The following is a 27,882-nucleotide window of genomic DNA, read 5'->3' as shown; positions in this document are numbered from 1 at the left end:
GTAATAATATATATGCTATATATACTATTTAATATATCAAACACTGCACTCAGAAAAGCTTGCGTGTTGTCGTTTTGGTGTGTTTGAAAATCCATCAAACTGATCCGCTGTGATTCTAATGCAAACGCTCTGCTCTCTGCCTCAAAGTCACAACTGAAACTCAGCAGCTTTCGTCCAAGTTTTTCTGCACCTGAGGGAGTCAGTGAGAGAGGCAATAGTTTATTAAAAATGAATTTAACACATGGCTTGTTTTCTCGCTTTTACATCTGCTCTGTTTTTTTTTTCTTAGATTTTTTTACTGTTGCCAGCCTGTATATTTTGACATGAAGCGTGCAGGCTAGTGTTACCACAGAGAGTTAAAGTTGTTTTTGCTCCCCAGCCACTGCTATGAATAAAATATAAAAAGTTGATGCTTCGGTTTCATGTCCGATCTGCTGTTGGACAGTTAGTGTGGTCTTCTCCATGGTAAATTATACACTGCAGTGGTTTGCTCACACAAAATCCAGATGTATGCACTTCAGTGTGTGGTAAAGCCGACAAACTCTGAGGCTGACTGCACTGAGAGCCTTGACACAGATCAAAGCCTGCCTGTGGTCCTCTTCAATTCAGTATAAAAATGTTACAAATAGCAAGTGAAGTTTTTATGCTGCAGCGTTCTACATTTACATTTAGAGTCAATGCCCTAACTTTGACAGGCAGCTGTGAATGTCTCTGCCTACGGCTGTGAGAGTGACGCATTGCAGGCCTGATTGCATCTCCCCTACACAACAACTGAGGGCCAGAGAATTTGCTAGTGAAGGAACCGTGGTTTCCCTTTCTGCTGATCCAAACGACTTCCTGTAAATGAACGTTTCCTTCCCACTACATGGAATGGACATTTCCTTTCTGCCTTTGTTTTAAGGCTCACTTCACTTCACACAGCTGAACAATGAAATCATAATACCATGTGTGCTGATAAAGACAAAAGGGCAATGTATCACCCCCACAGTGTCCTCCAGGTATAACGCCAATGGGACACAATCTGCATCCGGTGTCAGCATTCAGTACCAGTGCAGGAAGTAGTCAGTGTCTGACCCTGGAGGCCTGGGTCACATCGTGGTCAGTATTGGCCTTTGTTGAAAGTTGTCCATGATGAATCTTTCTCTCATGTTAAACATGGGCTGCCTAAATGTAACCATGAATTAATCAGGTTCAGGTAGGAACTAACAGCTAACAAACATCTAAATCATCCAGAATCTGTCATTCTCTTTCCCATCTTTCCCAAGATTCTTTTGTATTTACCCTTTTTTTCCCGTCAATCTTCCATGTTTAACCAAAAAAAAAAAAACCAAAGTGTCTGTAATGTTGATTGGAAGCACAACCGTCTATTCGATGTGTTTGCTGCACTCCCTTTCAGTACGGCAGGTAACAGTATGTAGAACATCGGGTAATAGTGATGAAGTCATTCACTGAAACAGCCCCAGCAAATAAAATAATAAGAAGAAGAAGCTGGACGAATGTGAGAGGGATGGAGTACCTGACAAAAAGGCTAAAAGTTTGTGCAAATATCCCACCGAATGGGAGGAAGCTTACTCGTGTTCAATGAAGAGCAACGTCGATCAGAGTTATGCTTTTTGCAAAATATGCCACATGGATTTTTTTTTATCACACGGAGGGAGAAGTGACAAATCTACCAAGCATGAGCGAGCGCAAGAGGTGCAGAAACACGCTCCACCACCGACTGCATTGATACTCTCTCCCATCCATTTTCATAATCACCCTCCCTGTTTGCCCGTAGCCTCTTTCAAAATTTAAAATCTGACTGCATCAACCACATCCATTAAGTTGCTGCCAGATTTACATTGATTATATTACACATGGAATTGATATGTTTAACTCTCTGATTGTATTTCTAGCACATTCAGCAAAATGGACAGCAGCTGGACACACTTTTTGACTCTGGTGTATTGTTTAGACATTTGTTACATGCTGCCAGTGTTAAAGCGAGATTAATTTATAGTATTTAATTTATTTATAGTATATGCAAATTAGACATACAGGTCCTCTGTAAGTAAAAAGGTTTAGAAACAGAAAGGTGGGACACATTGCTTCACATCTGATGTAATTTAATTCTCTTTTTAACAGGGCAGCTTTTCATGTTTGCCCTAGGTTTATGGAAAAAACACAGAGAGAGAGAGAGAGAGAGAGAGAGAGGCAATATTATAGTAATCTAAACCAGAGTGATGGGACCATGAATCAGGCGCCACAGAAAATAAGCTCTGTGGTGAAGCTGCCTTCACCCCATTGCTTTCTCTTCCTACTCTCCTTCCTTGGACCTCCTCCCCCCTTTCCCCCACTCTCTCCCTAAGCATCACCTAGCCGGATGTTGTCTCCATGGCGATTCTCATGGGTCTCTTTGGCAAGGTCACCTTCACCAGAGAGAGAAAGTCACCCAGACAATAATAAGCCAGGAAAATAGGAAACAGTGAAAAATGTTAATTTTTAAAACAAAGGTAGTAAGTGTGAAAATGAGAAGGAAAGAAAATGAAGGGTTTGGTTGTCGGGGAGAGAGATGTCAAGAGAGATGGAAGGATGTGGTGGAAAACAAGAGAAATGAAGGGCAGCAAAGGGGGATGGGTGCATAAACAAGCAAACTGCTGAAAGCAAACCTCTTGCTCATGCTGAAGCTAATCTTGGAGTAACATGTTTAGTGAGCGCTGTATGGAAAAAGTCCACTCGCTCCACACACGCTCCGCCTTGGATGAACCTCCAGATCACCTGGAAGCAAATCATCAGATGCATGTGAAGAAGCCAGCTGGCAGCTGGGATAACATGATTTTTACACACACACACACACACACACACACACACACACAGTCACGCACACACACTCCATCATTTCACTCAGTCGCTCCACCTCGCCTCCATCTGCCATGGCATACCCGTTCTCCTCGCTAAAGTTCAGCCACTCTGACTCTTTGTGACGGCGGTCCTGGCCTGTACCCCCTGCTGAGTGTGCTGGAGGTGGCCTTCGCCTGGGGCCATCAATATTTCACACTCTCTCAGCGCTCTCGCTCATGGGGGTACACGGGCTGCTCGGAGCCCAGGGGGAGGCGCTGACGGAGAGACAGAGCATGAGGGAAAAGGTTAGAGCTGGAGAGTGACAGGTGAGACAGAGCAGGTATGATATAGGAGAGTAAATGATCGTATGTGCGATGGAGAGACAGAAACATTGAGGGGGTGAATGGGGAGAAAGAGCGTGTATGATAAAAGAATGAATAAAAGGGAAAATAGATGTGGAGATGCAGTGTGGATAATGTAGAGATAATGTAGAGAATGGAACAAATCCAAGGCGTGTGAGTGAAAAATGACTGGATGGAAGTCAAGAGTTGATGAAAACATAATTTTCCTGCTTTGTTTTTGGACGAATGGCCACTGGATTTGTCAGGATTGTTAATGTAGCCATATCAGTGTCGCATGATGAACTGGAGAGTAAATCTTGGACGAGACAGAGCAAGAGAAAGAGGGAAATAATTGTGATGATGGTAACGATCTGTATATTTATGACTCTGAAAATCCATTTGCCTGAGAAGAACATTAAGCAGTTAATTATCTATTGAAAATGAGGCAGTAACGGAGAGGGACAGATGAGAGTACAGAGGGGGAAGTGGGCAAGAGACAGATGGACCTACGTATGGACAAAAAAAATGGATGAATGAGTGGATGGATGGATGAGTGGATGGATGGATGAGTGGATGGATGGATGGTTTGAGAGGAGGTCCACCCGACGCGCATGCATATCCTGTCTGACGGCTGCTGACAGAGAGCCTCCTGCTCTCCATTCCTCCTCCTCACCCTCGCGTCCTTTTGTCTCAGTGTGAAAGAGCTGCACTAGTCAACTGTTGCTACGACTACAGCTGTTGTCACAATGGTGGTCATTAGGGGTTGTTACCATAGCAAGGAGGTTCCCGGGGGCAATCAGAGGAGAGACAATGCACCCGCAGTGACGGCCGATATGTTGAGGTTGTTTATGGGTGTAATGGTAAAGTAGTCATTAAGGATGAGTTATAGTTCATTAGCCAATAAGATTTTTTACATTGATTAGAAATTAAACTTGATCTTTCTCCGACCTATGAGGCCATAAAACACGTCGCTTTAATGACGATGATCATTTCAGAAAGATTTGATACACCAAACAGTACCTTGTGCTTTCTGTATGAGATGCAGAGAGGCGTCACCAAACGTCCACATTTGGCCCTCTGGGACTGAGAACAGTTTGGCCCCACGGGAGAAAGTCAGGGTCACTGAAGTGAATCACTGAACCGGGAATCATTGTCTGGAATCCATGAATGTTTGTGCCACATTTCACGGCAATCCGTCAGAGTTGTTGTTGAGACATTTCAGTCGAGACCAAAGTGGTGGACGACCGATCAACCCACTGACACTGCCATCCCTGGAGCCACCCTGCCAGCGTGGCTGAAAACTCAAATCCAAAGTAGGATGTTTCCTCTGCCTTATCCATCCACAAAAGATTCATATTCAACACCTTAATGCTCTCATTTTGTTATTTGTATGGCACTTGAAACCTGGTTTAGGGCCAGTTTTTCAGATGACTAAACATAATTTTTGCACGTTGCTCTCTTTACAGCATGAACCTTTGTCAGCAACGATGGACTAGTTAAAGAAGTTAAGTATGCCAGAGATAACTTATAGGGCACAAGAAGTGGAGCATGAAGTAGAGCAAAAAAGTAGCACTCACAGAGCAAAGCTAAACTAAAGTGAGCCTCATGCAGTATCCCTCTGGAGTCAGCTGCAGTCACGCTGTAACAATGACTGTGCTGTGAAGACAAAAGGGTGAGGAAACAGTGAGTGACCTCCGACCTGTACGTCACGTCCCCCCGAGCAAAACGAGTCGCCTGTTGTTTTGCTGCTGTCAAACAGTTGTAATTATAAGGAAGTGGAAGATCCTGTATTACAGTGAAAGTGTATTGTCTGTGTGTGAAAATAATTTGGGGTTGTTGAGTGCCTGTCACTACTTCTGCAAATAGAGGAGCTGATAGAATATCCAGGGGGAGATGGGAAATATCGACCAAGTCCTTGGCACTGCCCTCTCAACCATCCTCTAATTTAATCACGCTCTGACACAAAGCGATCACCCTCGAGCTTCTCCCACAGCGCTTTCCAAAACACTTTGGAAGGTGACTGTCCCGATGTATCACATCTGATGCCTGCGTGGTTTTATCGCAGGCTTCACCTAGCCGTGACCCACCAGCCTGGCTCCCTGTGATTGGTTACCTTTGAGCCCCCTTGCTGAGCCTATACTCCTGTCACTGATCGGAGAGCAGAGAGGGACAGTGAGTAAATCCCCCACATCCAAAGTGGATTATGGGGGCACTACTCCCCGGGTGCACTGCCTGAGTCTGACTGTGTTTATAAAGGGCCCAGCTGGGAAATAGAAAAGGATGACAACGTGTGGATATTTGATACAGAAGTGAGCACGTTTATGAGAGAGCACACACTGTAAGAGACGGAGAGAGAGAGAGAGGAACATGATGTCATCTTTGTTTTTTCCGAAAATAGACTTCTTTGATCAATCTCAGTGGAGTAGTTACTGTTAGCTTTATGCCTTTTCTAATATGTGTAAGAAGAAAAGAGCACGACTAAGGAGGGAAGGGTGTTTTTTTTTGTTGACAAAACACCTTGGTAAGTCAGATCAAAGCAGGATTGACAAGTGATCAGCTGTGAGTGCGAGCAAAAAGATCGAAGGAGAGAAAGTCACGCTGATGAAAGAGATGGTCGCGCAGAAAGCAATTAGAGGAAGTGGCAAAACAAAGATGTCGACAGGTGAACGGAGAGAGAAAGGAGCGATGAATGGGAGATGACAGAGACGAGCAGCTGACGAGCAGCAGAGCGGCTGTGTGGCCCGGAGTGAAACAGTTAGATGTGGCTCAGAGAGGCTGCCTCAGACAGCAGAAAGTGTGTCACAGGAGAGCTAGGCTAATGCACCAGGCTAATGTGGCCTCAATGGGCCCCTGCTGCATTCAAGCCTCCCGGTTAGCACTTACTGTTACTGTTTGCACAAGTCGTGCCCTGAGAAGCCATAACAGCATGAGCCACAGTGAAGGCTTTAGCTCATACATGGGCAAAACAGGCCTGCGGTCGAACTCTGCTGTGAGGATTTACGCTTGTCATTAATCGCTGCTCAGTCACTAGAAATGTCTTTTTCTCCTCAGATGACCCTGAAAGCACCAGAGACTGGCAAGAAACCAAAATTCAAAAAACAAATATCAAAGCTATGAGCACTTTCAAAGATCGATGCAATATTGGCAGCGTTATTGACTTCAGTACATGCAGTGGTACTTACAAAGAATCACACTGCAGCACAGTGCTTCAGACTTAATGGTGCCATTTGGAGTGAACAAACACTTTTATTTAGTTATGTATCGCTATATTAAAAACAGATTTGACCTCACAAACTACTTATTACCAAATATTTGCACACAGCAACTGCCAATTTTAACTATAATGCAGCTAACTGAAGTGACAAAGCTAACATTACCCTCCAGTGAAGAGCAAAAGGGGGGAGTGAAGGGAAGTGATGGACACACACAACATGACACTTGATTCATGTATTTATGAAGTTTTGAAGACACGAAAACAACACAGCATTCCTCCCATTACAAAATGGTGTGTTACTTATGTTTGACTGACCACATAGCATCAGTTAGGTCAGCATAACCAGTTATTACAATTGAAATAGTCGACTCCACATTTTCAAAGGATTCAGGATCATTTGGCCTCCTACAAGCTGTTAGTTTTGGAAGTGATGTTCCACCCTGCGACAGCAGTCCCTCCTTTTCATATAGCTGATTGCTTTTGTTTGGACGCTGTTGTAAATGTCTCTTGGCCACTGAATTACACATTATTAAAGTCTTTACTTGCGAAGACTTTCCCTAAGTTTTGAGTTTGCAACCTGATTTAGTAAATGACTAGTCTGAAACTAAAAGTAGTACCAACAAGATAATAGGATTTAAGAGCAGCTGGAGCAACCCACTGTGTCCCGTTCTTCACTTCTTATTTGTACCATTGCTGCATTTAGATGCTCTTTGCAGTCAACTCAAGTAGTTATGTCATCCCCTTTATTGTGCACATGCTGATAAGTTACAAACAATATGGTGATCTGCTCAGAAAGCATTGTTCCACAGCACCTCGAGTTGTCTAAAACTAAACAAGATGCATTTAATGTAAGTCTGTGCTGTGCTTTGAAACTGCTGCTGAAGAAATCTTTATTTCTTTAAATCTTTAAGATGTTCATCTTAGTCTTGTTTATGCTGTTAGTAATATCACTCTGGGAAAATAGGCCTCATTACTCCTCCAGTCTCATGAATACCACAGGCACATTCAATTATGGCTGCAGGCTGCCAATTAAGCTTTAGGCATCACTTTGTGTTCCAGCAGACAAGTTCTTTCATTTCAGTCTAGGTGTCCTTCTCATATATATATATATATATATATATGAAGAGCTGTAATGGTATTGATAGAATCACACTCACACATACATGCAGGTCATCACAGACATGGAGGTATAATGAGGGTACGTGAACCCATTTTCCCTTATGCAAGTATTGTCAGTGCACATACTGTCTGCGTACACTGCATGCACATACAACCATGGACCACACAGCTGACCTCTGGCTAATGAAAGATGAAGCCAGAGGCAAAGCCCAAAAGGATGCTCAGAGTGTATGAGGTCAGACATTTAGCCTGCTTCAGAGCCTTGAATACTCCAGGGAGCCGCAGCTTCTCCAATCAAGCAGAGGTCAGACTGAGGTCAGTTTAGGTCACTGATCAGTCCCGGCTCAGTGGCACACATCCAATAACCATCCAGATATCATCACTGACGCTCAGCATGTGGAGGAAGATAAGAAAAACAGGTAACGGAGCCCAAACGTTTGTCTCACTCTAATGAAAATCCTTCACAATGAGCAACAAATACTCATTCATTATTTCTGTTTCAACCTTATTAAGTATAAGTTGTTAATTGCCACTAATAATTGTACTTGTTAAGCAAACTATACAGCACAAATTAAGCTCAGTTAAGATTGATGATATTAATCAAATTGTTAGTCATAACTAAAGAGTATGTTTGTATGCATATCTCCACTGTGTACGTGAAAAGACATATAAGACAAGTCTGCATCATGTAACTACTCAAACTAGAAGTATTTCTGGAGGGATTTAACGCAATGCATGCACAGAGGTGTATGTGAAATATGCCAGTGAGACATTTATTGAACTCCCACTGTAGTTTTACCCCAGAAGTGTTACACCCTGTGTAAAATGGTTGTGAAGGCAGTAAAAATGACACGATGACCTGACTTTCAATTGACAAACGTGTCTGTTTACATTAGGTTAATGTTTAAAGATCACTTGATTTATATAAACTACATGATTTGCTCCCATTGAATGAGTTAAGCTTAGTTTCAGTGTCTATAAAACATATTCACAGCCTTCGCTTTGTTCCTTTCTCTTCATTGAACACACACCGGTGATCTCCATTTAGCTAATTATATGACTCCTCAAACCAACCGGCTGTACCAGTGATGATTTATGAATACTTGAATAACATTTTTTTTCATATCAGTTCCCTAAGAAAATGACATTTAAATAATCTGTGTGATATTCATGCATATTTGTAATTACTTCAGACCCCTTTGTAGACATCTTTACTTTAACATTAAAGCTACATTAGATTTGCTTTGATCCCGTGTTGTCAAACTAGAAATTTTCTTTAATATAATTTCAATTTAAAAGGCAGTATATTTTCTCGCAGTGTAAGACTCGCTGTTCTAATGCAAACCCTCACATCTGAACATCATGATTACTTTCCGCCATTTCAAACTAGTTCTTAAATATTAATTACTATGCGTTTTCATTGCTTTCATTCTGGCTAGCATCTCGCTAACACAGGGTTGTGACTGCACAGCCAGTCCACTTCAGAACCTGGTTTTGAAGATCCTATCAGTGACTGTGAATCAGACTGATCGCTAAATTCATCCAGGTGCGATGACATCAGAATAGACTCGAATGGCTCTTGAATAACAGAGCATGTCCTTTGTAATGTGGGAGGTCCAGCTGAACCACAGCAGTCCTCCTCAGGGAATAATCAGTTTGATATTTCTGCTCGTGCCGCACACACATTAGACACTAGAAATAGTCTACTGTTTCATGTCACACCAGGCTACAGCGGATGTAGCCTGTGATATTTAATGACAGACTGCAGCAGCATCCTAAAATTAGGGTCTGTCGTGTGCTGTCTGGGACGTTTGCCCCTAAAATGCTCGTATAAATCACTGTAATGTGGTTGTCTCAGAAAATACACAGACATTAGACATTAGCTTGGGTATGAAACATATTTAAAAAAAGACCAAACAAAAGCTCAGAGGTCTACCTGTTCTTACTGTACACTGGAAAACTTTGCCTTTATGCTGTTAGTGCACAGTATCCAAAAGTTATATTACATAAGTGAGAAAATGTTCTTGCTGAATCACGATGTGGCTTCCTGGAGTTTTGCTGCCGTAGGAAGCATTTTCCTAATCTAATCTATGGTTTTAATTGAAATGCTTTATCTCTCAAGATGTGCCAGTTTGCCTATCTCCAAAAGCTAATTGATTTTCCAAAGAAATTAAAAAGTTGTCAAGACAATAAGCAGTATTGAAGCCACAGAAATACGTTCACACAGCACTATGAATCCACCAACGCAGCTTTTGTGGGCGTTACCCTTTAGAGCAGTTCAGCATGAACAGATTTTGTGTGATGGATGGAAATATGTAGGGTTTGTTATGATGATTGAAGCTGATGAGCCATCTTTGTTTTACAGGATATCTTCCTCTCTGAGGCTGCTCTTCTCTGACCTCCATAAGAAGCTCTTTGGCCTGTCCAAAAAGGTACAGTACATGTGGACCTCTTCTCTTCTCCAGCCCTCAGAACTCTGATATCTGTGTTCACTTGCCTGCGTTAGTGTCTTCTACCCAGTTGTGATCTGGACAAGAGAGCCAGTGCTAATGAGACAGTGCCTGCTCGATGTTGTTGCTGGATGTATTAACACTGCCAGGAGAATTAGCTAATAGGCTACAGAAAGACAGCATGCCTTGACCTTGTCTAGATTGAACTACGATGGATCCTCAAGGCTTGTAGACCGAACATGGCTGTCAAACAAAAAAAAAACAAAACATGAAGATGTGGAGGCAGAACTTGTCCTTTGTGCAAACTAATACATCTCTGAGGGCTTTTGTTTGCTTAGGCCAAAACCTGAATCTGAGTAGAAATGTCATCATATGTGATGCTAAGTAGTTTCAATGTAGCACGAGTACAGTAAGTGTACCAGTGTTGTGTTGCTGCTTGGATGGAAGGGCATGTTTTGTCATGCAGACGCATGCACAATGTTGCCTGCAGAGCAGTGAGCACTGATGGAACATAGCCGCGATGCTCAGCATCATGAGTGTCCTCTGTGGGCTTCCCTGAGGTACAGCACTGCACTCTTGATTTCACACCGGATTAATTTCACTCTGAGCACAAATCCCTTCTGCAATACTATCCATAAAACTGCAGCTCAAGTTGTGGAGCGGAGAAGCATTGCAAAGGGCTTCTGTGCATACAGTACAGCCAGTGGTGCTGTGGAGATGCAGGCAAAGAATGCTTTAGCATCTCTCTTTTTATGGTGGTGGCTGTTGCACTTCACAAGAAAACTGAGCTGTATTTAAATGTTTCACATGTAATTTTTTGTAAAGTGCACAAGGAGTACAAGAAATTGTGTTGGGAGGAGCCATGACTGTGTACCTTGTGAAATTTCCAGTGACACTGATAGTACCTCCTTGATTTTTGTACTCAAAGAAACAAATCGATATCCTTTCTGCAGCCGTTAGTGATTTTTTGCTCCACTGAGCTGCTCGACGTACAGACAATACAGTGACCCATTCATCACGGCACGCTGAAAACATGACAGGGTGAAAAGTTTAAAAGCCCAACTTTTTAAAAGTCTGGGATACAACAACAAGAGCAGAAAAAGAAACTTTAATACATTTTTGAAACGTTGACCTCTGCAAATATTGATTGGATCAATATCACCTCAAATAAAACTACACTGTAAATAGGATTCAGACATGGACAAGCATCTGAGAGCAAAGCCCCTAATGAATAGAAAAGCGCTTTTTCACCCTGTTGACTGGATATCCATTTTTTCTCCTGGGTAGGAATGGTTAATGGATAGCTCGTGTTGTGACAGTGAGTGTACGTTGAAACTTCAACCAGTAAAACCGTCAGAGTTTTACACTGACTGACACTCTTTTGTGCCTTTGAGTGATCCCTTCACACATTTTAATGCTAATCGAAAGCATCACCAGTTGTCTTTTCATAGTGGAACAATATGCATGATTAGAGTTCAAAACCAACACATATCTGTAATATTGACTTCAGTGAAATCTGAACAGATGCCATTAGCACCCAGGTGTCTGTAGCCAACAATGCTGTTTATACCCAAACCATGACCAAACCAACTGAGAGCAGCTCTGCAGATCATCTAAGAAAAGTCAGCGTTGACTTCTGGTTTCACGCAGGACTCAAACCCTGCTCTCCTGGGTCCTGTGTTTGTCCTGTTCATCCAGCATGACTTCCTCTTTATGTGGGCTTTGTCACTCTTTATATTACACCTGGCTGTAAAGAGACAAATAGCTGCTGTGTGATGATTCTCACCCCGGTGCTAATAGACATGCCATTAAATCTGCCTCTGTTGAGATTACACACGCATCCTGTTGCAGTAATTGTGCATCTCACAACCATCTTTCATTTACATATTAGGACACTTAAAGTGCCATGTTTTAGTAGTCTCATAGGATTTCACTTAACTGATCATCCGCATGTTCCAGACAGTTGTGCTAACTGCTTTTGATATTGTATATAAATGCATTTTTACAAATAAATGACCACAAGGAGCATCATCGTACATAATATTCCATTTTAGTTTTAATTACATATTAAGCACCATATATACCATATGATACTAAACAGTACGCTTGGGTTACACTGACATTTGAGTTGTTCAGTGTTAAGTGTAGCAGAGCACATGTATAAAACATCTCATTTGAAATTCAAACAGTTATTGTCATAAAAACATGGTAATTATGCAGTTTCTGTCTGTCTTTGATAAAGCATACGTATTTATCAAGTGTTGTTTATGTAAAGCATTTCGGTGTGCAAGACAGAGAGGGCAGAGTGTTTGTAATTATGCACGAGAAGCCACTATACATAAGCACATCAAATATTTGTGCTTTTAAACCAGGGTGAGTTCACTGTCGCCATGCACGGATTTTCTTCTCCGGAGTAATACCTTCACACAGCACTGACTACCAGGAGCATCCATGTTTCTGATAAGATGGCATTACAGTACATTTGGTTAATTTCTTCACAGCTTGAAAAGTGTTCAGCACTAAATGCCAGAGAGACATGCAGTCCCCAAAGCTCTGATCCCGTCGCCTTCATTCAACCCACAATCAATTTTCTCCTTTCTCTCCTGGGAGTCACAGTGGTGCATTTTATCCATGATGAATTGTTGATGTTATTATGTTTTGCTTTCATATATCAAGGGAGATTGTTCTAATTCATCTCCAGCACACAACAAAAACAGTTCAGTTGGATTGTTGATCACTCGACTAATTGTTCAGCGATCCACATGGATTGTTTGTCACTTTACTGATAAAGTCGGTCTATCGCCGCAACTGTGATCAGTGATGTTGGCAGTGAGATCATAAATGAGGAGCAAAATATCCTGCTGGTCACTGTTCCCAGAGCTCGAGATATCGTCCTCAAATTGCTTGTTTTGTCTCACCACCAGACCAAAAACACAAAGATACTGAGAGAGCATGACGATTGACTCGGAGATTAATTGAGTATCAAAACGCTAACAGATTCACTGGTTCATCATTCCACCGCTGTTACATACTTAACATGAGCCTATGGGAAGGGCTAATAGTGAAGGCACAGATAGTAAAAGTTCATCATGTGGCATTATGTACTTTCAACGTGCAGTAAGAGTTTTTTTTACCAGATTTACTCCTCCTCCGGTTCTAAACCTAAGTTGATTAAACTGTACTTGGTGAGTGAGACGTGATGTGTCTCACAGCTGTATACAGCAGGGCAGGACCGAGGCTGCGGCTCTGCAGGGGATTTCTGGCTCTCATGAGAACATTTTGTTCCATTAATTTGCATAGAGGCATTGGATTGGCTTTAATGAAGTTGCAGCGCAGCTCCTCATGCAAGGAGCTTTTCTAAAATTTCTCTAGAATGTTAAATCTACTGTGGCCAAAGGAGCGAAAGTGCTGACACCACTGCAAGAAATGTATATTAGATGTAAAATGCAGTGCTTGATTTGTTGTAGTAATTACTGGAACACATCCTGGAACACTGAATCATTGGATACTGAAAGGCTGTGATTTGGATCGTGCCCTTACTTCATTTGTGGGACTCCCACTGGGGAAAGTGGACACGGTGTCTGACTGGTGCTCCTACAAACTGTGGTGTGTCAGGTCGGATGATCGAATGGAACGTTGGTACTCTTGGAGGTACACTCAGGAGATCGCTGACCCTCACTTTTGAAGGATGCTGATACTTTTGCTGAGGCTGATCTGACTAATTTCCTAATTAGTGCCTAAAATATGCTGACATAGTATTGTGTAAATACCACCTCAGAACAACAGTGTTGTGTTACCATAGTTTTAGGCTTATTCCTGTGTGTGTGTGTGTGTGTGTGTGTGTGTGTGTGTGTGTGTGTGTGAGGGCGAGAGAGTGTGTGTGCGCGTGTGTCCGGTTTGTGTAGGCATTGCATTAACATGGTTTAATCCTCTGGATGGCTTATTGGATCCAAATCCCTACCAAAGCTTTTAAAGCTCCTGCCTTTTCATTTCTCTCTCTCTCTCTCTCTCTCTCTCTCTCTCTCTCTCTCTCTCTCTCTCTCTCTCTCTGTCCTTTCACCAGAGAAGAAAAGAATCTGTGCTTCTGTCCTCTCTGTGTATTTTCCAAATCTGCTCATGGTGTCACATCATCGTCATCTCCATACTCAAACCACATGTGATACTTGTTGTGTTTTCACAACTTTACATGCTGGCCAGTCTCAAAATGCCATATTTTTTCCATTTTGGTCATTTTGGTATTTTGCATGGGGTACAAATTGATTTTAATACAATACTAAAAACATTTCACGGACACTTCACACAACAGCAATGGACGTCAGTTTTAAGTAAGCCAATCAATAAAACTAATACTAATACTAATTTCTTCCCATCTCCTTCAACACGTCATCTAAAATATCTCTTTGTAATCTTTCACGTAGCCCATTACAACCAATATTGACCTTACCTCACTGTAATAGATGTGACCAAAATGAATAAAAAATAACTAAAACATACAGATTGGACTGCTTCAGTACCAATGAGAGCTCCGTCGTGATGGTTGAAAGCAACACCGTCTAAAGCAGAGCTACAAACCCTTCTCCTGGCTCCTGAATTCAAATGATCCCGGCACATAAAGAGAGCTGTCAAGCTGCCATGTCACTTTAAGAATGACTCTTGTATTCTTTTAAGCGGCAGCCCCAGATGAATTATACATAATGTGCACATACATTTGGAGATGATGGTTTATATTTCATGATAGGTTTTAATGTATTTTTAAACAGAAATATCAATACGCTTAGGCAGTCGTATATAAATACACTCATTATGGCAGAAAGCAAAAATGAGAGATTTATAAACTGACCTCAGGCCTCAGCTGTACGTTGTGTACTGAGCTGATCGATGAAAACTGTCAAGTGAGGCTGTCCTGGTGGCCTCGGGTGTCTTAGATGCTGACCATGTGATCTTAGCGTTCCCAGTTCGAGGGACATGTGCTGCATGTTGTCCCTCCTCTCGGTCTGTCCCCTCATCTCTTGCATGTCATCCGATGCTCATGATGATGGTCACGTGGCTTTGGAAGAACAGCCCTTCCAGCAGGTAGAACTCCCTGTCTCTCACCCTGAACACTTGTATGTCTGCGTGCTTACCCATAAAACCACAATAGCTCCTACATCTCACACAAACATCTATGAAGGGATTGGAACAAAAATAGAGAAACATTTACAAAGACTATTTTCTGCCCATCTACAGTATGAACAGAGAAAATTAAACTCTGCTCTGCCCCTCTTTCTTTCTCGTTATTAGAAACGTCTGACTTGGTTGAAAGTGTTTCTCCAGCAAGATGAAAACTGGTGGAAAATGTCTCCGTGATTAACTTGTGGATTCTATTTTAATAACCTCACAATCAATTACTGCAGGTCTTCAATATCCAGTATTACACAGTGTAACCTAATTAATGTGACAGAGACAGATGCTTTAATTTCTCACATGTGATCTCATTCCAGATAATATTTGAAGAGAGAAAGTATATTGTAACATTACTGAAAGGTAATTGAAAAAAGGCCTTATGAAACATCTAGAGTTCCACCAGGAGGCTGCGACCTCTTATTTGGCAATTGTACTGTGTATCGCCAGTTTCATTAATGCAAAAATAATTGAACCCCACAGCTACTGAGAAATGCAATTAAACATTAATTGCAAGTTGTCAAAAAATAAATAAAAAAATAGGACTTTCTCATCAGCGTATTAATGTTTTCATGCATGTGTGCATTCCAGGTGCGATGCCAGATCCTGCCAGTTACACGAGCACGCTGCTTTGCTGCCTAATTTTGTGTGGAAATAATCTCAAGGGCCCCGCTGAAGTTCTTGTGTGAAGATCATTTTTTCACTGGAGTAATTTATTTATAAGCTCGGCCTTATCTGCCACAGTTGGTGACTTTTATGGATATTCCCACAATATAGCCGCTCCACCTGTTATTTTTAGCACGGTTGAGTGGTGCAGCCATGGGAAAGCAGGCTATGCTTTGCATCGAAATTTAAGACATCTCATGTGTCACATCTCGTACTGTATGCGTTGACCGGACAGATGACCTCAGCACTGTACTGCAAGGTGCGTCAGATGTTCTGATCAAGGTTGTGGGTAACTGCAGCCCTCTGTGTTTTTTCACATACATGTGTTGCTGCTCTTGTCTTGATACCTGGCGTTCACCCACCATGCATAATTCAGCAGGGACCTGGGTTTTCGCCGCATGTAATGACAGCGAGTTGTAGAGGAGCGCACTACGACTTAACATCTGAGAGCCAGTGACAGCAGAAGCCATATCCTGTCATTTTCACAGACTGCTTCCCCTCTGCGAATCTCTCTTCATGACATCTCACTCCTGCAAATACTCGTCCCTTTCTCGTTCCCTCCTTCTTCACTCTGTGCGATAAATATTTCCCCCTCACTTTCTTCTCTTTATATCTACCACTGCTCTGTATTTTTCCCTCCAATCTGCAAGGCCATCTGGTCCTCTGTCCTCAGCCTCATGTCTGTCTGCAGTATCTTTGCTCTCTGAATCCATTTGACAAGATTAATAGAGTGAACCTCAGACAGATATAAGCTGCTCATTTCGATAGGGATCGTTGGGAGATAAGTTCAATGCTGGTCATGAGCCGATGAGCGGGCTTTTTTCCCTTTTTTTTTCCTCTCAACAATGACAGTTCACCTGGCTAAAAAAAAATTAACCCATTAAATGAGGAAGATGATTCGGACAGAAAAGTGTCTAATCCGATGTGATGTCCAGTTGGCATGTCAACATAATGCATAACATGTGACCTCCTTTATCTTCCAGTGTCAGACTGGGTCACAGATGCATTGAAACCACCCAGCTGGCAGGATAAATGTCACTTTCCTGAACTGTACTCAGCTTAACATGCTGCCAGGTGGAGCCCCGCTGAAAAAGCTGACTAGTAAGAGATCAGCTTGGGTACAACATGTGGACAGTACAGGCCTTTGTTTTGTTTGAACTAATATAGCTTGAGTCTGCAACATCGCAGATCTATATCATGCATTGTTTCCTACAGAAGGGATGCACTGTGTGTCAGTAAAAGTAATATCCTGCTGTGATAAATTTAGGCAAAAATTGTCACAACAGTAACCAAGAACCACATGCCTCAGGCCTTTTACAACAGCTTATGTCAAAAAAGAACCAAAGAAATGCAACCAAGGCAATTCCAGACGGAAGGAGGAAAGGAAAAAACAAGAACTAGGGAAAAATAGCTGATGATTTACCTCGGCAGTGCAAAACTGAGTCAGGGGAACCTTAAATATATATATATATATGTATATGTATTCAAAGAGTAGTTCAAAGGGACCTTGAAGAGTATTAAAATGAATGCTGTAATGTAAATGTAACAGCAGCTAATTTTACATTAGTCACAGTGACGTGTTTGATCATTACATTTGACTTCACCACCCACAAGCTCAACAACAGGATAAACTTAAGTGAGACACTCAGCTTTGGTGAAGCAGGTTTAAGGATGGGAATTTATTCCAGTGACATTTAAAGCAAATTTAATCAACTGCCCACAGCCTCCACTCATGGCGTTGGCCCCCGCTGCTTGTGGCAAAGGGAGGAGCTGCTGTAGTGTTCGACGTCTGCTGACCGGAGTGATCCGGTGTGACTTCCTCGGCCATGCAGAGAGGGCGAACCTTTCATCATGTACTGATCAGTACTCCCACAATCCAAAACTGTGGTTAAAAATGAATGCAACAAGCATTCTTCAATACAATAGGCAGACCTGTTTTGGTATAACAAAAACAGCCCAAGCCTGTGTTGCAGAAACTGCTGTGATATTTCAATTACTTGACAGCATTATTTTCAATCCCACAGTGCCAGTTGCAGAGCTTTATGTAACACAATATTGAGCAAAGCTCACTCAGTATGAGAGTGTTTGACCAAATGATTGCCTGGCTGACCTGACTTTGGCTCTTTTATTTCCGTCGCTGAAAATATGCAGAGATGATAGATGCACTGATTGGGCCGCTGGGAGTCAGTCGTGAAAATTATCTGCATCTGCATTATTCGAATGTGACCTGAGGTTGATTTAGATTGTTCTCCTTGAGGCAAACACGCCTGGTGAAAACATGCCTGGTGTGATTTGCTCGTCCACTGTTTTACAAGTTCAGGCCCACGTTCTTCTCTCAGACTTCTCGAGATGAAGCAGTGTCTTTTTGTCGTATATATCTTCCAGTTTTGACCAGTTCAATCAAAGACATCATTTTCCTTGTTTTATTTGAAAAACATAGTGTGTAGCAGGATGTTTTCTTTCCTATTTCTTTCCTATTCTTTTAATTATCTTGTGACCCCTTGGCTTTGTCTTGTGTCCCTTTGGGGTCAGGGTGTAGTCCTGGGGGTGGGGGTGTGCTCTGTAGTCAAGTCCTGAGCCTTGCATGTCATCCTGTCTGCCCTCCTATTCCCCTCATAAATTCTCATCAGAAGTTTTATTACATCACACCCACAGCACATCGTCTCCTCTGGGAACGTGAAGATTTGACATTCAAACCCAGAACTTCTCATTAATGACATAATACACACCCTTTGGCCAAGCCGCTACCCAGGTAAACTACACACAACAGCAGTGTGATGATTCATGCATGATGTTAACATTTAACAGTTTGTGTGTGTGCGTGTGTGTGCGTGTGTGTGTGTGTGTGTGTGTGTGTTTACTTGCCCAATTATAGTTTCTACCCCTCCAGACACATTCTGTTCTTTAATTTTCTCCCACACATCTCTTAACCTCTTCTCACCCTCCACTTGCCTTTTTCTTTTTCCAGCAAACCAATTTATCTTGCGTGCTAATTAACGAGGCTGGCCTCAATTAAAGCAGTAATTGGACCGTATGGAAAAACCAAACTGAGACACATCATCAACGTTTTTCTTTGTTATCCTCCTGTGAACACTTTTACTATTGCTGAGGGAAGCTCTGTTTTTTTTTCTGTGATTTATACAGGGTTTATTGATTGTAGTAAGAATTGTTTGGTGAAGAAGAAACTACATGTGCAGAGGAACCCTTTCCTTTAACTCACAGAACAAACTTCAAAGTCCAGTCAACATAAGTGAAAGGCAGCCAGTTATATGACAATATAGACATTTCAGATTCACGACTAGCAACTGCTAAAACGACTGGTGACAGACATAAATTCACACCATTACTTGCAATTTGTGAAATAAATTGTTAATGCCAAAAACAGAGAAATGAAATGCATGTTTCCTCAGTTACATACTCACACATTCCTCTCTCTAGATCTTGAAAATGGGTAGTTTTGGGACCAGAAAGAGTTTTTCTTTTTCTGTCTTTTTGGTTAGCTTACACAAGGTTTTCCTAACACGTCTATGGATACATTCAGCATTTAAGATTATGAAACTCGCTTGAAAACAGTGTAAACAGGCTGCATCTATTTGCCATTTGTTTCCCTGAAAAACTGGAGCAAAGTGATGCAGCATCCAAGCCAGCCACCAAACTAACCAGCAGCTGTCACAAGTTTCACACTAAACTCCACTGCCAGGCAACCTCATGAAATTGGCCATAAACTTTAAACCTGCATTTTTACTTATTTATGTCACTTGAGGGCAGAGGAGTTCCGAAACAAGCTGACAGACACAAAGCCACAACATATAATCACGGCGTAAAGTTGCCTTCAGACACAGAGCAGAATTAGCATTCATTTGGTGAACGCTAAGTAATATTCACCTTCCTCTTAGCACTGCTTTAGTCTCCAAGAACTCCTGAGAAAAGTGTTTTCAAATCTTTGGGTTGTTAAATGTTTATTTTGCTTCACCAGTTTCACTAGAATTGCCAGGCAGGTTGCTAAAGAGAGAAAATATTATCCAAAACCAGGTGATGATAAGATAAGATCCTTTATTAATATCCACAGCAGGGACATTTCCAGCGTTACAGCAGCAAAGGGCATAATGCAATAAGAAGAAGCCTCAGTAAAAAGAAAGATTATATTATATTGAGCAAGCACCATAATGTTTGTCAGCTAGCACCGAAATGGAACAATGATGGTGCTTTAACTATGATTTAAAGTGCCACTGTTTGTTACTTATGGAAATTTGCCTCCATGTTATTGGAACAAAGTTCATGAATCATTTTTATGTCCATTTATTATAACTTTTGTTCATAATGTAATGTATTTTTCATTGCTGAAGGATGCTGAACTGTGCTTTCAGTTGTTTAAATTCCACTGTTTTCCATTGCTTTGTTGTCATCTTTGTTTTTCCAGTAGATCAGTATTATTATAAGGATATAAGTCAAACTGAGCTCTCTCTATGCACATGTGCTGCACATCCCACAAGTTCATACACATAGGCAGCATTGCTATTGTTAGGCTGGTAGAAGACAAGAATGATGAAAAAGACTATTGTGGCCTCAAGGCCGTGGAGGCTTTTCCTTGGTATTTACACTTCATTAATATGTTAATGTCCAGGATTTCCAGTTGCCTACCATGTGTGACGTACAGTGATGCATGGGGCTGTGTTGCCACTTTCCTTAGAATTGCACCATTACTTTAAACAAGGACATCAGTGACAAGAAAGAAATGAATGGATAGTATGATATTCAGCAGCAGGCGTGGATCTATGAATATCATCTCATGTTCTTTAGTGCTGTGGTGCGTTATATTACTAGAACCTCAGCTTCGCCTTAACAGTGATGAGTTTTACCGCTGTGCTGGTGAACAGTTTCCTGAAAAACTGTAACAGCAGGCTGCTCGCCTCTACAGCCCTTCAGGGAGGCAGGTTTTTACTGGCTTTTCTTCTTTTTAATGAGGAGACAGGGACTATGCAGGTAATGGGCTTTGTTCTGTGTCTGTAATTGAGAGGTGGAGAATAAAGCACCCTATATTAATGCCCTGGTCCTGAAGAATAGAATATGGGGACTTAGCAGTGATTAGCACTGTGAAGTGGCAGGCTCCAGATGTTAGCAGATGTAGCAGTCATTAGAACTCCCAGGAGAAAGGAAGATTTAGATATGGCAGTTAGAAGTCAGATGGGAAGGCAGCAGCCTGAAGGTTACAGAAGGTTATAGAGATACAGTCACTGGAAGCTGCCCAGTGACCAGCAGTGGTCATACTGGGCATCTAGTATGTTAGCTGGCAGTATATCTTATCCAGGTTTTGTTCTTTGTGTCAACCATTGTCCTGTCATCCATATCTCAGGTGATTGACAGCTTTGCGATATTCAGTCTCACAGCTGTGGGAGGGAACTGGAAATGTATTTCCTCCACACAGAAAATCCATAATCCCAGAAACATCTTGCTGTGTAGAGACAGTGCTGCTCAAACTAAACCTAAAACTAAACCTCTTTGTTGAAAGCCTGCCATTTGCTCTCAGATATGTCAGTGCTTTGTTGATGCTCTAAAAGTCACACAGAATGATTAATGCATGCTAACACCGACTGCGCACGAGTGGACGGCAGAAATAAGAGAATGGAACTTTAAAATGTTGTCAGATATTGCGGTCGCTGTTGCTTAAATTTTATCTTCAGGTACAAGAACACGCCTATAAACCAGAGTTAAAGTTCAGAAACTATTTCTTGGGGTTTAACAGCATGTTAATATCCTCACCATGTATTTTCATTCCTACCTGTGTCAGACGGTGCCTGGCTATGACAGTATTTCCTCGCCTTCTTCCTCTGAGGATGAACACGGAAGAAGCTCCTGGTCTGAGAATACGACTAACTGCACAAAGCAATCTTTTTAAGACGCCATGCACAATTAATCCTCCAGAAGGAATAAAGGATTTAGATTAAGCCCCCACAGCTGCCTTGCAATGCTAACTTTAGCATTATCAACATGTCACTTCTGCAGTGCTTTTTTTCAACTGAAGGAGGACATGGTTTGCACTATTTAACTTATCAAACAGTGTGCTAATGCATGCCTTTGCACCAGATTGAACTACATTACTCCCGAATACACAGAGGTGGAACTCTTCTGCAAATATAATCAGCAAGCACATTGTGCCAAGAGGCTGCCAGTTTATTCCTGTGTCTGCTTTGAGGCTGTGGTTTGCAATAAGGCTAACACGCTAAAATGGCAAATAGACCCTGGGGGGCTGGGAGGAGATGAGATTAAGGCCACGTCAACTGGCCACAACTCGAGCTTTGGCATCATCGAGACGTCACTGCAGGATGTCCACATGTCAACCCATGTGCAAAGCTTTATTAAAACACTCCTGTCCACATCATCCTACTAAGAGCTCGTCTCTTTGTTACTCTGTCACACAGACATACACACATCTAATCATGTTGCCATCAGTACCAATGTAAGGTCACTGGGTCACTCTCCATTTTTACAATCTCAGTCCCTCACCTGTTTCTCTTTCTATCCCCCCAATCCCAGGCTGTCTTTCTCCCTCTCTCTCTCCTTTTCTGTGGCCCTTCCTCCTGTAACTCTTTCTTCTGTCTGTGATTTACCTCAGCTGTAGCATCATGTTCCACCCATTCAGTAAGCTACAGTAGTCATTGTGGACCCATTAACATGGCGCGTTTGAGCCTTTCCGGAACTGTAACTCGTGACTGTGTCTGGCTTAGGATTTAAACCACCTGCTGTCTGCTCCAAATCTGGGATAGATGGTTGGATGGATGGAAATGATGATGACGTGGTGAATCATGGGGGATGGCGATTTTTGTTTGTTTTCTTTCTTTCGTTTTTTTTTTTCTCTGAGCCATGGTTGACCATGACCTCCAGTGGTCTATTGCAAGGGAGTAGAGGAGCACATCTGGTGTTTGGATGTGTGTGTATCTGCTCCTGTGTGTGTGTGTGCGTGCGTGTGTGTGTGGATTGTGTGTAAGTTGAGCATCCCATCTGGCCAGGCGAAAAAAAGCAGAACTGGAGCCTGGAGCATGCAGTGGGAGGGGGCTGTCGCGCACTTCTGTGAAGATGCCCACATCTGTTTCTCTTCCTCACATACGCGGGAAAGTAAATAACAACACAAGTGTAAACACATAAAAAATTGGGTAGCAGTGACTTTGTGCATCATAAAGCCCCCTTTTTTACGTCAATCTAGCTTCCTGTGGGTTAGCATGCACTCACACAGCAGTTAGCTTGTGACATACATAGTCAGGCCTCAGGCAGGTGTCCATCCCTGAGGAAAAGAACAGCAAAAATAGCATTCACATAAACACATGCATACTTGCACTCAAAACTGTCTCGAGCTGAGAATGTTGCCAAGTGAACCATGGTTGAACATGCTGCTTTGAGTATTCAACACCCATCTTCTAGGCTGTATTTTATTAGAAAATGCCAGTTTTAGGGTTTAGGTTTGTGTTTACTTATATACATCAGTGTAACTAGCACGTCTGTAATCCATGTGCAGTCGTGTGTGTTTCCAGTGTGTGATGTCATCTAAATGAATATTCTATGAGTTAAAATCATTAAAAGAGATACAGATGTTTAGGTGTTTAGATTTAGATGGATGTTAATACCACAGCGGTCTCCTTTGATTAGTCTTATTCTGAATCTTTTTCATTATGAACACAGCTGATTATATTCTTAACACAGCCCCAGACTGGCTATCGTCCAGTCATAGCTTAGCAACCATAACTGGGTACAGCAAGTCTGTCAAGCGTTAGATTCCTCCACATTAAAGTGGTGCTGCAGCGGGCATTTTTTAACCCTCTCCGAAATCACAAAGGCAAGTGTAAGGAATGGATTAATGGATGGATTGTTCTATCTGTCTGTCTGCTGTAATGTAAGCAGCAAACATTAGCATGTCCTGCTAACTACCTACAGCAGTAACTTGACCCAGTGTTACTTCCAAGGCCACAGTTATTTATTTTGTGGGTTTATACTTACAAGCCTGTGTCATACTAACCCACAGTGTGCGAGCCGGTCCTGGATGCTTTAGCGTTAGCAGCTCTATGCTCCAGCAAACCCTGACAGTGTTACATTTTCCAAACACATTCATTAATCCTCATCCTCAGAGTCTTTTCTCTTGTAACGTTAAAAATGTAACATGGTTGTCTGCAATACTTTTTACCTGGGACATGCAGCTTTAGCCTCAACTTTTAGCATGGTTTCAGGCGTGACCGTCATGTGCATATGTAAGACACTTTAACAACATTCTCCTTTTAAAACCAGTCTGCTTCAAACATTAAAGGGCCAGCTAGAAATAGCATGTTTGGTCAACATGTGGGGCTAACCTAAGGTAAATTTGTTAGCTAGCTATAGCTGATAAAATCTGCTAGTGATAGTTGTCATTTTAGCTATCAAAATCGATGGTTACTAGCTAGAAATGAGAAAATGAATCGTTCCGAGCTGTAAATCTGCCACCTTTCTCATTGTAAATGAATGTGCTGAAAAAAGTTTGACAGGCGCCAGTAAGTAGGGGGGCTTAGCGAATGGTCCATTACTATGTCAAAGACTTTGCTTTCAAGACAGCTCTAGTTTTTAGACTTTAGGCTTTTGTAAGTAAAAATGATGTTTGCAATGCCTGACCTGATTTAGGCTCTCGAAGATAGTAAGGAGTTGAATTAGCATGAAAGAATTAGCATCATGGGTGTTCTCACACCTCAGTCCCAAGGAAGAAAAATGCAATGTATTTGAATCAGTGAATCATCTGCTGGTGCAGAAAGAGTGTGTTTACCTGCTTGAAATATGTGAGTCATGTTTGTTTGGACTGAGCTTCACATGGTTTTATGCATTACGTGTGTGTGTGATGTAGCTAAATGCTTAAAAAATGTTGGATTTGGTTTAAATTGGTAAAGCAAACCTTAGCTTTGACGGAGCTCTGTACCCACTGATCCCCAACAACAATGAGGTCCAAATATAGCAGTGCTAACAAAGAGAAGAGCTGACACGTTCAAACAGAATCAGTGCTATTTTCAGTCCACTGTCAAAGTTATTTAGGGATGAGGGCTCACTCAGACATTGTTTTGAATTGCTGTTAATCTTTGGATTTCATTCAGCGACACCCATTAACGATGAACATGGACCTTATCAGCGCGGGTGCCAGGATGAGACAGCCCACCCCCACCCCCACCCACCCAGAGACACACTGTGTACTTGGCACAGGAAGTGGTGCTATCACATTCTGTGTCACAGCCACGCAATCGTATTAAATGTGAGAGGAGGACCAGCAGTCTGGGAAATATGAGTCAGGCTTTGGTTTAAAAAAACTCTGCAAAAGTCATCATGTCAAGGTTGAGAAGGAGCTTTGGAGACTGCATTTCCCATTCTCCCTTCCCTTCTAAAAATAGAAATCAATGAAATAAAAAAGATGTTAGAATAGACTTCCAAGATTACTTAATTGTTTTTTGGGGGGTTGCACTCTGCTGTTAGCTTCCACAAACACGCCTCCCACCACTTTAGATGTCTCTTTCTTGATATGTCATCTTCATCTTTGTGTTTGCAACACTGTTTGTGCAGATTTATCTGTCCTTTGTTTTTCTTTTATCCTCCTCCATTGCTGCCACTCATTTCCTGCTGAGTCTCTGCCTCTGCTCCCAAAAAGCATTTCCTCGCAGTGCATGAGTCCGTTGAACAAAAGCCAAAGTCTGATCGAGCTGACAGGTCAGCTAAACCCAGCCTGCTTTGACAAATATGGACACTTCCAGGAAAGTGAAAGGGTTTTTAGTGTTTTGTTTTTTGAAGTTTACTCTCATTAAACTTTTGTAGTGAGTGAGGGCTGATGTGTGCCTTTTGAGTGATCGTTGAGCTGATTCACTTAATATCAACAACCATAAAAGGGACAGGGGCACTGGAGTAATGAATAGGGTAATGTACATTTGGGACTGGTGCAGTGGGGCAGAGATGAGCTGACATGCAATACAAGTTGATAACATGGTGTTAGGGTGTGGGTTTTTGATGTAAGAGATGTTAAATTTTGACTACCATGATACTGAATCATTTCAACAGATCAATGGGTAGAAAGGTCAGTCCACCTGATGAGTGACATCCGCTGACTGTGAAGGCCCTAACATAAGGTTCACAATATTTTCAGCTCACTAAAGCATTCAGTGATCCTTTGTGTCCTGTATGAAAGCATCCGCGTTCTTCATGTCTTTCCCTGTTTTCCCTTTCTTTTGTCAGTAGTCTGTATGTCACCAACAGCTGACAGTATTTCAAAACATAAAACATATTGACCTGGAAATTATGCATGCAGACCCAGCTACAGATTCTCTGATTCATCATAGTGGTTGTGATTGACTTGTCTCCTCTTCTAAATTCAAACAGTGATTGTCTGCAGGCGGGGGGTGCGCTTGATGATTGAAGTGGCTGAACTTAAGATACTTTAAAAATAATTGTAAAAAGCTTCACAAGTGCGTATGTGCAAAGTATGCATTTACAAGCAGTGCACATACAATAGCTGCTGTGCAAATGAATGCACACACAGCGTTGCACTAGAAGGAGTCCTCTGCTTGAGCACCTTAAATATGTGTGCTGCAGATATTTGGATTTTGCAAACTATGCTACTGTGTAGCATGCAAATATTTAACTTTGATATAAGCTGATTAGGATGTTCATTACATAACAGAAAAATAATGCACACCAAGGGTTTTAATGAGGTGCTGATCCCTGGAAGTACCTTGAGAGTAGGAAAAAAAAGTGTTACACTCTGGCTCCATACAATTCAGTCAGCAGCAATCAATCCAGCAATTCAATGATGTTGATGTTGAAGAAAGCCCAAGGACCATCTGAGTAAAAGAGAAATACATTTGGAGCCAGGGTATGCAACGCTTCTTTCCTGCTCTCAAGGATTCTCCTTCCACCACGGTGACTCACAACAGCATAATATGATGTACAGCACATATAGAATATTTAACTCTGGGATTATGTAAGATTTCCCTTAAGACATATCTGCTCTTCAGCAGAAAAGTACTGTGCAGTGAAAGTAATGTAAATTACATTTGTCTCTCATTTTCTTGTCTGTCCATCCAACAGTAAAAATGCATGAACAAGCCAGGTGTGCTGAGGTCTACAGTCACTGTTTGGTCCTGTAAGTGGACTGGGAGCTTCCCTCTTCCTGCTAAAGCTGCTGTGGCAAAGACATAAGCTTCTCAATTGGCTTGGGATTGGTTTGAGTGAGACAGGCTCGTGTAATAATGTCATAGTGGTTAAGCCCCCGGGCATCTTTAAAGAGCTTTCAGCAGCCACACAGGGAGAAAGACAGGGGAGAGAGAGGAGGAGGAGGAGGTGGCAAAGATTGAGTGAAAGAACCAGGGAATGATAGAGAGCGGAGAGACCTTTTTCAGCATGGAGAGGAGTGGAGCAGATGAAAAAGATGGAGGAAAGACATCTCATTAGGCTAAAGTGACATGCAGTAGCTATGAGGACAGATAGCGCAAATGGTAAAGTGAGAAAGAAGAGGAAGTCAGTGATCTCACACACCAGCAAACACACAGCTTGGAGTCAGAGATGACTAAGCTGTATTTCAGAGGATCGGCCAATGCCTGAGCACCTCTAAAGCCTCTGGCAGTGACACAGTAATGTTCCCACTCTTCAAAGGAATCTCCCAACGCCTCTGTGATTTACATTAAAGAGGACTAATAGTGTCTCTGTAGTTATGGTTGACATATTCAATTCTACTTAGCATTTTATATGTGATGCGTTAAGTCTCAGTGGGCGGTAAGAAAGAAAGCAATCCTGTCGAGTCTGAAGTGCTGCTTGTGTAGTGGAGGAGTTCACTTCAAGATGCCTCATTCTGACACAAAGCCTGGACGGCAGCAAAGGCTGCTGGGCTGCCACCGTTCTCTTTAGGACGGGTCAGCTGAAAATGGCTTGCATCTGGTATTTCTTTCCTGAAAAAATCATGCACGTTAAAGTAGAGCTGTGCTCATGCTGCGTATAATCCTACCGCACCGATTGCCTCCTCCATCCTTGCTAATTGCATTCTTCTCACCTGTGAATTGTCAGCCTCAACCAAACTCCCAGGTGGTGTACATAACAGGTTATTAATCAGCCACTGAGGTCAGAGAAA

At 42.0% G+C, this 27,882-nt stretch overlaps 1 protein-coding gene across 4 annotated transcripts in view; it reads left to right on the top strand.

Moving 5' to 3' along the window:
- dlgap4b (discs, large (Drosophila) homolog-associated protein 4b) overlaps positions 1-27,882 on the top strand; it is a 102,792-nt gene that overhangs the window by 21,794 nt on the left and 53,116 nt on the right. For all 4 annotated transcript variants that reach the window (XM_076754369.1, XM_076754377.1, XM_076754361.1 and 1 more), the window contains exon 2: positions 9,860-9,926. The gene's annotated coding sequence lies outside the window, so the exon portion shown is untranslated. The remainder of the gene's footprint in view (positions 1-9,859; positions 9,927-27,882) is intronic.

Source organism: Chaetodon auriga, chromosome 2, assembly GCF_051107435.1.
Source record: "Chaetodon auriga isolate fChaAug3 chromosome 2, fChaAug3.hap1, whole genome shotgun sequence".
In the NCBI taxonomy this organism is placed as follows: Eukaryota; Metazoa; Chordata; class Actinopteri; order Chaetodontiformes; family Chaetodontidae; genus Chaetodon; species Chaetodon auriga.
This window is presented reverse-complemented; position numbering and strand designations above follow the sequence as displayed.